Genomic DNA, 12,640 nt, shown 5'->3' on the forward strand with positions numbered 1-12,640 from the left:
CAACGTGCATTCAAGTGAGTTTATATCTTCGGTTCATATCTTCTTGGAACTGAAGAAGAACCCCAATCAACCTCACAAATAGCAACAGCACAGGCCCCACGTCTTCCATTGCTCCTTCTTCTTATTCTTGTAATGCATCTCGGTCTTCTTCTTCTTTACATTGGTGGTTGGCGAAGAACGGTAGTGCTCCAATACTGCCATCACGTGTTTCATTTGCGGTTATGCAGCACGACACATGATGCTATAAAGCCACGCCTCCAGGAGGTGTTCCCTTCAATGGAGCAAAAGCGAGTCTATGGTAATGCAACACACAACGTACAGAGCTTTGTGGGGCTGTTCCGGGCAGGTCAAATCAAGCCAGGGGCATAAGTGGTGTCCAATTCCCATTCTCAGGGACTGGTGTCCTGTACGTACCAGATATGTCCCTGTTCCGACAGAAATGATTGAAATGAAGGAATAACCTCATCAGCATGTTTTTAAGTCCTGTGGAGGACTGGTAAAGATCCATTCATTCATTCCAACCAGACTTGCAGGACAGCAGCTTTCCACTGGTTTAACTTGTTACGTGTTTGTCAGATGTTTCAGACACCACAACACGGGTCTTAAACTCAGTGGAACCGACATTATAGTGTTATTGCCATGGTGAGGGGAGCATCTTTATTTTGTAAAACCGTTCATTCAAACATTCACAATAAGTGCCTAACCCACATATACTGTGCTTTTAACTTCAAATACTGTGTTTTAAAGGAAATAAACAGGCTTACAAATCATCTTGACTCATAAAAACATAACGGTTTCAGTTTAATGTGGGTTTATGCTGCAGAGTGTTAGCTCATGATATATTTCTTTATTTAGGAATTAGAACTTGTGACACATATGAACTTACAGTAAAAACCAAGAAAACAGTGTAGTGCATTATAAGGTATGCACTACTGTTAGAAATAAACTGTTAGAAATAAACAAGTTACACATTTGCTTATTTAACTTGCAGCAGTTGTTGAAATCCTATCGAAAACCTTTTCCAACAGTAAAAACATGAATGTCTGCAGAGGTGTCTCTTGTTGTAGGTCTATGTCTGTCCTTTTGGAATCAGAACTGTCACAACCCAACTACCTAAAAAAAATAATAATCTAAAAGTTATTTCATTGGTTAAATTATTAATTTGTTTTCACCTTTATCTAAACAGGTCATTATAATTTTCCAGACTATGTTAAATTAATATAATTAGAACCAAATACAATGTAATGCAACAGACATTATGTGTCTGTTGGTGAGGTGGATCAGTGCACCTGGGAGCTTCACACTTTACATTTCCAGCTCAACCTGAGTATATTTATCGCCGTCAGCATCCTGTATACAAAATAAAACATACACCAACACACCAAGACTAAAAAAGAAAAGAAAAAGAGAATGTTGGGAGCCAGTGATTTGTGTAACTTTGCTAAATGACATCATCATAGTTACAAAACATTTTAAGATAACTTAAAAATTATTTTACCTTTGAGAGTAAAGCATTTAAGAGCCCGATCATTTCCTTTCTGGTTACCATTATCAATAAATACTCTAAAAACTATGTTCATGCTACAAAACCTATTTTTCTTTTTTACGTTTTTAATGAGTCACAAGAAAATATCCTGTTTGAAACACAATCTTTATCAACTGACTTGAGCATTGTTGCCTCTGCAAAGTTTTCTAACCTGTTCCCAAGAGAACTCTCTTTCTGTTAATTTGTTGCAGAAGAACTAGATTTTATTCCATGAAGCCATTTGATTTTCAGTGGGTATGTTAACTTCACAAAACAAAGGATGCCATTAGTCTGACAACTGAGTGCTTTCCCAGGTTCCAGGAGTGGATGAATGTGATACCTCAAGGCAGTCCACTTTCAATCAGCTTTAGCAGTTTGTTTCACTTACCTAGAAAAAAAACACAAAAAGAGAAAAACAAATGATTACATTTGCATTTTGTGACCATGTTTCATTATCCAAAAGAGTGGTTCATTTATTTAATCATGTTTTTCTGCTTAAGCATTGATTGGTCAAAGGAGAGTTACAATTCAATTAAAATGAATCATGGCTCTGTGGCACACAGCTGTTTTAATAAATTGATCTCAAGTTCTCCAGCTCAGCTTCGTTAGTAAACCTTTATTGTATCATGGAGGAGGCTGCATGCTCCAGTGCTTCATTTAAGGTTACACATGTATTTATCTGACAGTATGCTAGATAAACCTATAACTGGAATTCCTATTTCTCAATGTCATATTAAAGGGATGAAAGAAAATCATGGTAGTTTTTGGACGCCGGTACAATGTAAAGAATGTTTTGATCTACTTGTCAGAGCCTGGATTTCTGCTTTGTCTTTTTGCATGCTAATTACATTGTTTAGCCTCTAGACGCCGCCAGAGCTCGCGGTGCCAGAGGGCGACAGGTGCTACCTGTTAACTGAGTGTTTTGCCAATGTGGTTAATCTCTAGCCCTGGCTCCAGTTCCTGTCCATGTAAAACTCCAAGTGCAAGTAACCTTAAGATCTTCCGGATCAAGAATCAGCTGACTGTCCCAAGTTCTCAAACCACACCTGCCTCTTGCGAATCCTGCCCACCCTCCAACAACCGCCCTAGCATCTGCACCTAAGGCCCACCCTCAAGGCAAGACACATAGTGGATCATATTCTGGATTGCTCCAAGACCCACTCAGTGATTCCGGCTGCTGACCTTGGAGCCACCCTAAACCAAGCAGCAGAACCAACCTCTCTCCCTCCAGGCTCTGAATATTCTCTCCCTGAGCTGGACTCCTCGCCACCACCTGTAAGCATCAATAATAACACTAAACCTCAGTATTTCTCAGTCCCCGTTTCCATCATTTCACCATACATTCATTTCTGTACAGAGTGACGACCCCGGTTCCTGTTTCAGATCCATTACCATCTTCTAAATAAACCTGTTAAATTTTTTCTCTGTCTCCTAAGTGTTCCTCTGTATGTGGGTCAAAAGTGTTAATACAACTATGACACTACTCACTTTTAAGAACAAGGATTTTTTTATTTCCTTCTTATTTTGAGTTATTCAGGCACAGATAAATCAGCAAGTTCAGTATTAGTCAACAAAGAAATTCTGAATGCCAGTATTGCTTTTTCTCTGCTTGATGTGCAGTTTTTTTCAACATATTAGCAACTTTATCTTCAAACATCAGGTCAATCAATAACAGTTGCCGACACAGTCAATAACAGGCAGCATGAAAACAGATACTAAAAAGTAATGAAGAATTGTGCATCACATAAACAGGTTTTTACCCACCCTGAAGGTGACATGAATCACAGTTAGACCATGTACATTATCAGTTTTATGTGTGCCATGAATCTTAACGACTTATTTGATGGTAGCAGTTGAAGAAACCTGATGCAGTCCAATACTTCAACCTTGCTTTTCACCACATTGGTTCTTTGTGCAATAGATGTCTTTTTCTGATGTTCTCTATGGCTAACCTTCTTTTTCTGTGACACAAGGAAGGGCTTCATAAAACAAGTCATACAGTTCTAATTTTGTGCATGACCTTGTGTTATCAGTAATATATTCACTGACAATGACTTCCATAAAATGAGATTCAATTACTTCACTGACATTTGATTTATTGCATCTCAGAATATGTTTAACTTTCTAATTTCTTAGATATTCTTTGGCTTTGTCAGGCAAGTTATAATGAAGATATGACTACAATCATTGTCATAATCCTTATATTTATCCCCATCCTCATAGCTTTCCAGGATGCTGAGAAAACAAAAAAAAACTTGCTAGGCATGAATGCAAAGTTTAGTTCAATTCTTCATTTGTTCTTGTTTTATCTGTTCTTTCTTTCTAGATGAAACGACTAAAGGAGCAACATCCACTAACATTTACTTTTCCTTCCCATGGAAAGTACTCCTGGATCAGTGCTTCTGTGTTCTTTGTGTGTCTCGGCTCTGTTCTCTCAAACTCATCCAGGAGGAGTGAATGCTACAAGTCTCTGACTGGATGCAATCTGCTGGGTTTCCTTAGACAAAAAAACTTTTTATCCAATTTGAATAAATAACTGAATCTGACTGCACCATTCAATGGTTATGATTAATTGGAATGTATGTACCTGACTTTTGTGAAGTGTCTTGAGACAACATGTGTTGTGAATTGGCGCTATATAAATAAACTGAATTGAATTGAATTAAATTGAATTGAATTGTCTGATAAATGAACAAAATAGATAGACATAGCCACTGGCACAACCCCTGCAGGTTTTTTGTCTATTTGGAAGGCTCATGGTTTTTGGGTGCTGACGTGTTGTTTATTTGAAGCTCTGTAAAGAGTAGAGCTGTCTGAAATCCTGATGTGTATTTCTGTACCATAGTTAGCATATTGACTTGTTAATTTGCACAAATCACAGAGTTGCTAAAGGATCCACAACTATTCTAGTTTTAATTTCAACTTCTTCACCAGACGGTATACTGTAGATGATGACATCCCACGGTACGTAATATTGTTACAGGCAGTTATCAGATCATCAGACAGTGAGTCAAACAGAAAGTAAAGGGACCGAAAACAGAGAATGCCTTAAAAATACATTAAACAGCATTTCAAGCACCTTATGAATGGGGGTCACATTGTGGGTTTCCAAATGTCTGACATGTGGGGCTCACAGATGCTATGAGCACTCACACAGTTCAGGGTGGTATTAGTGACCCCTGACAGAAAACAGTAAGAAAAATATGTTTTATTATGCACCAACCATTACATCTGCATCTGTGCGACAGTTGGATTCTTTATGTCCATGTCTGTACTACTACCATACTACAGGTTCATCCTATGCTCAGGCTGCCTTTCACAGCAGAGCAGAGACAGCTGTATTTGGAATTATGGACCAGGAGGCATATAATGACGATGAGTGATCATGTTTAGCAATAAATGTCTGTGTCACTACAGAAGGCCATTGTTTGTACATGTTGTTGCGCTGAGGGGAGAGTCCAAATCTTGCCAATGTTGTAGAAGGCCACGCTAGTAACTCTTGGCATCATGACATGGGGAGCCATGTGGTACGACTTGTATTCACCTCTGGTTGTGATTCAGGTGACATAGCACTATGACATTAAAATCAACTCTACATGCCAAGAAACGCATCATTGTACACTTTCTTAGTAAGGCTATGTCTGTTCAGAAACAGCATGTGTGTCTTTGTCATTTTAAGGTTCACTGACAGTTATGTAATTGTGATGTATTTTCTTTCAAGCAGATGTTCAAATAATTCCAAAATAGCATACATGTCTTAATTTAGAGGCAACATACTTTAGGTGCAATGATTTAGTGGAATAACGAAATAATAAACATTTGAAAAAAAACACTCCCTAAACCATTTTCAGCCTCTGTTTGAAAGCATCTCAATATGTACTTTTGCAGATGGAATCCTCGCATCCTCCTCCTCCACTTTAACCTCCAACTATCCCTATTTTTTTACCAATATGTAAGACATTTCAGGCTTGTCCCGCTTATTTGGAAAGCAGGCCTGAACTCCAGGGCCCGTATTCACAAAGAATCCTAAGACTAAAAGTAGCTTCTAGTAACTTCATTCTAAGAATCTTAGAATTTGAGAAATTCTAAGATTTCTTAGAATTTTCTCTCAGTAAGATAAACGTTTTTTACGAAGCATCTTAGGCCTTAAGAGAGCTCCTAAGGTAAACAAATGTAAAGAGTAGTGAGGAGGACTTTTAATGAGCCTAAGAGTGTCTTAAGCAGAGAAGATGATGGAAAAACAGAGAGAAAGGAGATATATTCTCTGAATAATGAATAACAGCAAATACATAAATCACTGCTGGCTCGATTGCGCAGGAATCTGCCCCTAAACGGTTGAATAAATTAGCATATAAACGTCTATAACAATCATACAATTATTAATATAGAGATAAGATTAATCTTATCATCTCCCTAGGGGAAAATTAACTAGTTTAAGCGACAGGACAGATTAAAGGTGCAAGTCTAGTAAGGTAATATTAGGAATGATACATAAATAATAGAAACAATAATAAATAACTATAAAGAAAAATGAACAAAATTACAAACAATATAGTACAGACTTATTTAAATATTTACCGACTGTAAAAAAATAAATTTGGTAAAAATTTTAAAAACTCTAAAATATATATATATATATATATATACATAAATACAAACTCTAGTTGAGATACAGTACAATAATCTAAGCACTATATACATAGAAGGAAGATGTAAATGAGGATAAAAAGTATTTGCTGTATTGTACATGATGAAGTCAGCATCCTCAGCCTAAATGGTCATCTAAAACGCTCCTTGTCTGCAGAGAAGTTCTCTGGTGTTCTGCTCTCTCCTCTCTAGCTTCTGAATGCAGCAGGAACCAGAGCTGCTCACATTCCTGGCTGGTGCTGAAAGCAGAGGGAACGACACATTAATCCGCTTGGGAATATCTGTTTGTTTGGACCATGATCCCAGGACCAAATCTACCTTTCAACACTCCTCTCTTCTCCACCAGCAGGTTCTGCTCCTCTGTTCAGTTCAGTTTTCTCCACCTTTTTTCTGTTTTGTTTTGTTGTTTTAACAAAGTAAACCTCATTATACAGGAAGGCAATCACAGTAAAATGATGAATTTTAATATAAATCTGAAATTAACATTAAATAGATGCAGAGAAGCTCAGCTTTGTAAGAGACATACGTATCTGCCTCGCTCTGTACTAGCGCTTAGCTAGGACTGCAGGAGGGTTAAAGTCTGTGTCATTACTGTCATGGCTGAGACAAAACCTTCCTCATAAAATTGGAAATTCTTCAGGCAAACTATGGAGCTTCACCAGTCCAGACAGCGAGGAGTCTCTCCTCGCTGCTTCTCCTGCCACTCCCCACCTGAGTGGAGCGGAGCCGCAGTGCCTAAAACAAGCCAGTGGAAAAGGGGCATTATTGTCGCGGTTTGTGGCCGTCCTGTCATTATTCACCAAATAAAGCCAAACCACTCTCTCGATTGCATCTGCCATTGTACACAAGAGACCGGCAAAGGAAAATAACCAAAGGTAGTTCCTCCCAACACGCGACTGTCCACACTTTGCTTTGACGCGTCTAGAGCATTTTTGACGCGCATCTAGAGCATCTGACCTCAAAGTGCACAAGTGTCCAACTTGAGGGCTTGTGCACTTTCCCTCTACTGTCACCATTTTCGGTCAAGTTGTAGGACTGGTTCTCTGCTTTCACACAATCTCTTTGTAATTGCTCTAGGTCTCATGGTTGTCCGTCAAACCCCTCCCAATCATCAGGAGTCAAAGAATTCTGAAGGCCTTTTCTCATGTATTTTCAGTGACAGTTTAAACAGGAATCCAAGAGTGACAACATTCCTTTTTCTTATAATGTGAATGAAGTAGAATTATTATTTTCAAATACCATGTACGGTTTTCGTACATGGTACAGCAGCGATTTGTTCGGACACCTTTTTCTGATTCAAAGGTATGGAGACTTGGGAAGTCAATCAAGTGCAGCTGTTCTCTCACACATACAGACACACGTGTGCTGACAACCTGGGAGCCATCTCCATGGCAACAGAACTCTGTCTCTGCTGACAGGAGAAGGCCTCAGCTTGGCTGTTCAAGCTCAAACTGACAGATACTGTAAAGATTTAACTTGCTATTCTTACTATCTATATTTAAAGTTGATAAAATAGTACACTGGGAATTTAACATAGTAAGCAAGTTCTACATAACTAATGGAACTAACACAGACCTGAAAGGACAACTATGCTGGACGTTCAAAAGAAGACAAAACATTCTCTACAAAATAAAAGCATTCATATGTCACACAGCAGATAATTGCAGGACTGGTCTTAACAATACTGTTGGGCCTTAATTAATGATGGAAGTGGGTTTACTTTATCCTTCCAACATAAGGCTTACTGTAACTGTCAAAACAAAAACCTCAATTTCCTAAAGTTAATAGTGATATTTTAAGCTGACAATAACACACACACAGTGATTTTACAATAGCAAGTAGGTTCTATTCAGCTAATGGGACTTACCTAGAACTGAAAGCACAGCTATGCTGGACTTTTAAAATAAGACAAAACATACTCTACAAAATAAAAGCCTTTACATTTTAAAATATAGATTAGTGCTGGACAGGCATACATAGACATCTCAGTCTTTCAACATTAAACTGTCCGGATGTGGGAGATCTTTGAGGATCATATGCTGAGCAGAAGCCCTTGGACTGATGTTACTATATTATGTGAGCAATCTTGTGGGACCTTCCCTAATGCTTTTGGGTTAGTCTTGCAGACTGTGTTAGGCAGAACCTTCTTGCATCTTGCAGGCCAAGTCCTGGATGATTTATTCTACATTGTACATTTGTAAATATTTTCCTTCATCACATTAATGGGTTGTACTGCCTTCTCATGGAAAGTCTTACAGAGTTACTCCACATATATCGCTGGTATCATACTTCAGGACTCAAGGGACATTGCCCTGCAACTTTTAAATGTGTCTCAGTATAAACACACCTAAATGACATAATCAAAGAATTAGCAGGGCTCCATAGAACTTGATTGCATGAGGAGGTGATTAAGTCATTTAATTCAGATGTGTTGGACTTGGGACACATTCAAGAGTTGCAAGACACCGGCCCTCGAGGACTGGAGTTTGACACCCCTGATATATGTGGACTATGTAAGAGGGTGAAGGGATAGTCCCAATATTATAGAGAACATATGTCCTTTTATTTTTCATCTGCCTGTCTCCTGTGTGTTCTGCATTTGGATTCTTATTGCCATCTACACCACTTCTTGGCATCTTTAGTGCCATTCTTGTTTAAGAAAAACATTGTGTAAAACCATGTCAAGTTTTTAGGATTTGTAATTTACATGATGTTTATGCATTAAACCCGGTGTCCTGCATACTAAACAGCAAGGATGAGCAGTATTTCTGTTACAGTAAAAACAGCTTTCTACAGCTTTTTCACTGGCGAGCCACTACTATAAATACATCTCAAACTTCATACCCAGTAAAAGAAAAAAATTAAATTTTGATAAAACAGACTTGACACCTGTTGGGGTCTGGAACTACTGCTGACTCATATTGTGATTCCCATTAAGTGATCCCAGTGATTCTCATTAAGAGCAACACAACCAGGCAGAAGGGAAACATTTAGTCAGCCAAGTGATATTCAGGCATCAGTATCAGAATGAGAACAAACAAAAGAGATGGTGCAAATGTGGGGTACTACAACAAGCCAGTGTCAGGATAATTTTACATGAAGCAAATGCAACTCCGGCTAAGATTTATCTACTTGACCACTTTTTGTATCAAAAAATAAATTTTCAGGAACTTTATTTTCATATTTACTGTTAAAGAAGGGTTGTTTGTGTGTTGCCCTGCGATGGACTGGCGACCTGTCCAGGGTGTATCCTGCCTCTCGCCCATAGACTGCTAGAGATAGGCACCTGCTCCCCCGCGACCCACTATGCAATAAGCGGTAGAAAATGACTGACTGACTGACTGTTAAAGAAGGATAATTGTTCATGTTAGATGATGTCAATACCTTCACATGTACAAATAATCTTTTTATCCGATGTTTGGATTAACAAGGTGAAAACTATTTTTTTTACCAGTCGGTTAGAGTGTAATTAAGTATTGTTCACAGTTCACCACCAAAAAACTTTGAGATAAATTCACTGCTTTCAACATCTATATATTTCATGTTCATATGTAAGTTCACTGATTATCAGTAAGTGGGACCAGTTTTAAAAACACCAGGAGTGTTGACAGCCTGTTGATATGAAGCAGGGTTTATAACTGAAACTTGCTATGTAGAGGGGGGTCTGTTTCAATGGCCATAATGTTAAAAGGAGTCTGCAATTTAAACATCCACTGTCATGTAAGTTTTAACTAGATTCTCCTGTACTTCCCCACCTCTATCCTCTCTCCTCCAGAAATTACCAATTGACCATTTAAAAAACTTTGGATGTGCTATTTACTTTAGTGCCTCTATAGATCCCTCCAGTTTTATTTTATAACAGATACAGCTGAACTCTGCTGCTGAAACAGAAGCCAGGTCTGTCGATTCCCTCCTCCAGCCTCTGTCTGCTGCTCTACAGAGCTGCATGCAATGACAATGATCTGCCTCCCTGCTATGAGGGTATTGTGCTGTGCAAGCAACACATAGATGCTCAAGGCACTGAGTATCCAGTCAGGTACTGCTTGTATGAAAAGCAGTAAACCAACTGTCCAGGTTGTGGTGTTTCAATTATTTAGAACCAAAAAGCACAAAAAATTTTACCAGAAGATAATTCAGATATGTCTCATGGTGTAGCCTGACCATATGTAACCCTTGATCTAGAGCATACAAGTGTGTGTTAACACAATGCCAATGATCAAATACATTAGCTGCCACACACAGAAGAAATTATTGCTTCCCATCAATATGAGATGGGTAGCAACAATTTCCAAACCAATTGAAGTCCTTCATTCATAGAAGGAAAATGTCTTCTTACAAGCTGATATTGTAGTCAGTTTCACAAAGAATTAGACTGTGTAACGCTCTAAAAAACTGGCAAAACTCAAAAGCTACATCCCAAATTCTATAGGTCTCAATTATTATGTTATATATCAATGTTCCTCACAGTACAATTATAAGACTGAAGAAACAAAGCTTATTTGGAAGAGTTGTAAACTTGCTGCATGCCTTAAGTTTGCAAATCTGCATTCAAATGAATCACAGGACTTGTCCTCTGATCATCTGAGACCAAAGTCTCAGACCTGTTCTCATACCTGAGCAGTCCTTGAAATCTCCATAAGCTTATCAATTTTTTAAAGTCTTCTAGAGTCAAATGTGAAACTATCTTTCCAGCAGCCCAAAACGTTGTCATGACACATGATAAATATGCCAGCAGCAGCAAATCTACAACAGAATGGTGGAAAATAAAATAAATAAACTGGTAAAATGGGTCAATCAATGTTTACACCACAACCTGGTTGAAATGCTGTTTCAGGACCTTTAGTGTCATGGTTTGTGGTGGCAATGGACCCAAGTGGCAACAGGACATTGCAGGCATAAAGTGGATGGATATATTTAATGAAATTAAAAACTTACAGGATAGAAAGAAAATCCAGGAACCAGGTGGACAACAAAGACAACTGTGATTACAGCAGACAACCCAACAATGAGGGAACAGAAAACAAATACAACAGAGATCAACAAAAATCAGGTGAGTGCAATCAGCTGTACAAGAACTGATGTCTGCAAACTCCAATATGTTGAAGCAATGTTGTACAGATAGAGAGGCTTGAGAGGTAAAATTAGTCTAGATCATAATAAAGGATCGAGTTCAACTAATATTTGAAAAGGATAAATGAGACATACAGTCACATCTGATTAATTAGAATATGCATTCCAACAAGGCTTGTTTGTCAGACTGAAAGTATCTTTTTAAAATGACAACTTTTAGGCAGGTATTAAACGTACCTTTCATTAAGCCCCACATTTCTGTAATATATTTTTTTTTCTCATGTAATATTCTAATGTTAAATTTAGAAAATCATCATAATAAACATAAAGGCTTGAATATATCAGTCTGTGGATTTTTACAATGTGTTTCAATTAGTAAACTTAGGTGCTGAAATAAATGAAATTTTCAATAATATTCTAATTTATTAAATCTGTCACCATTTTTATGACATTAGTTTTAAAAAAAGGTTTAGCTGATAAATCATGTAAACATGTCAAAGTGCATAAACCAGAATTTAAATAAAAAAAAACCTAGAACAATGAATAATGACATTTAATGAGTGATGGAAACACTATACCTTCCAGGCTGTTTGAAATGCTGTAAAAGCATTAAGTGATGAGTTCAAATCCTGTACCAAAAGGACAAACCAAATAAAACTGTCCCAGTTCTCTGTGGGACCTCTGTAATGTAACTGAACTAGCTGATCATGGAAGACAAATCACCACAGATTTTCGTGTTGCAAATGACTGATCAAATAATTGTATGGCTGATTTACTACATCCTGGCGCTTCAGTGCACTTGGGCCTTATTTTATCAACATCCACTCCACTCCATCTCATCTGCCTTCAGATGATATGGAGGCCTTTGCTTGGTCAAGTAGCAGGCTAAGCCTTTCGTTCTACTGTGTGCTAAGTAAGGGGAGTACATTTTTAGCCGAAAAAAAAGAAAAACATTCGGGCAGTTTATATTATTCAAATAAGATGATGGATGACATCATGCCTAGTTTTAGTTCATACAGGTTTTTTTTTTTTTGGTTTTTTTAAATCACAAAAGATTGTAAGAATTTTAGATTCAAGAAATGTGTGCCATGAATAATGTCACCGAGTACCATGAGAATTCAAAGCAGTTCCTGATTTAGTTCATTTGCAAAAAACAGATGAAAAATTTAATATTGAGACCTATATTTCACTCTTTTCATTTCCCTTTAGCTACACTTGGCAAGAATATTATTAAGGTTTTCTTGGGGATTTGACGTTGGAAATTGTTGGCACAACTGCACAGTGGTTAGCTGTGTTAAATCACAGCAAGAAAACATGTTACATTATTTGCCCTTGGTTTAAAGTACATGAATTGTTGTTCGTCAAATACTGTTTGTTAATGTTGTGATAGACTTGTGA

At 37.7% G+C, this 12,640-nt stretch overlaps 1 protein-coding gene across 1 annotated transcript in view; it reads right to left on the reverse strand.

The window, feature by feature from the left end:
* Positions 1-12,640, reverse strand: part of ntm (neurotrimin) — a 564,691-nt gene that overhangs the window by 348,046 nt on the left and 204,005 nt on the right. The gene's annotated exons all lie outside the window — the stretch shown is intronic.

Source organism: Girardinichthys multiradiatus, chromosome 11 (genome assembly GCF_021462225.1).
Source record: "Girardinichthys multiradiatus isolate DD_20200921_A chromosome 11, DD_fGirMul_XY1, whole genome shotgun sequence".
NCBI lineage: Eukaryota > Metazoa > Chordata > Actinopteri > Cyprinodontiformes > Goodeidae > Girardinichthys > Girardinichthys multiradiatus.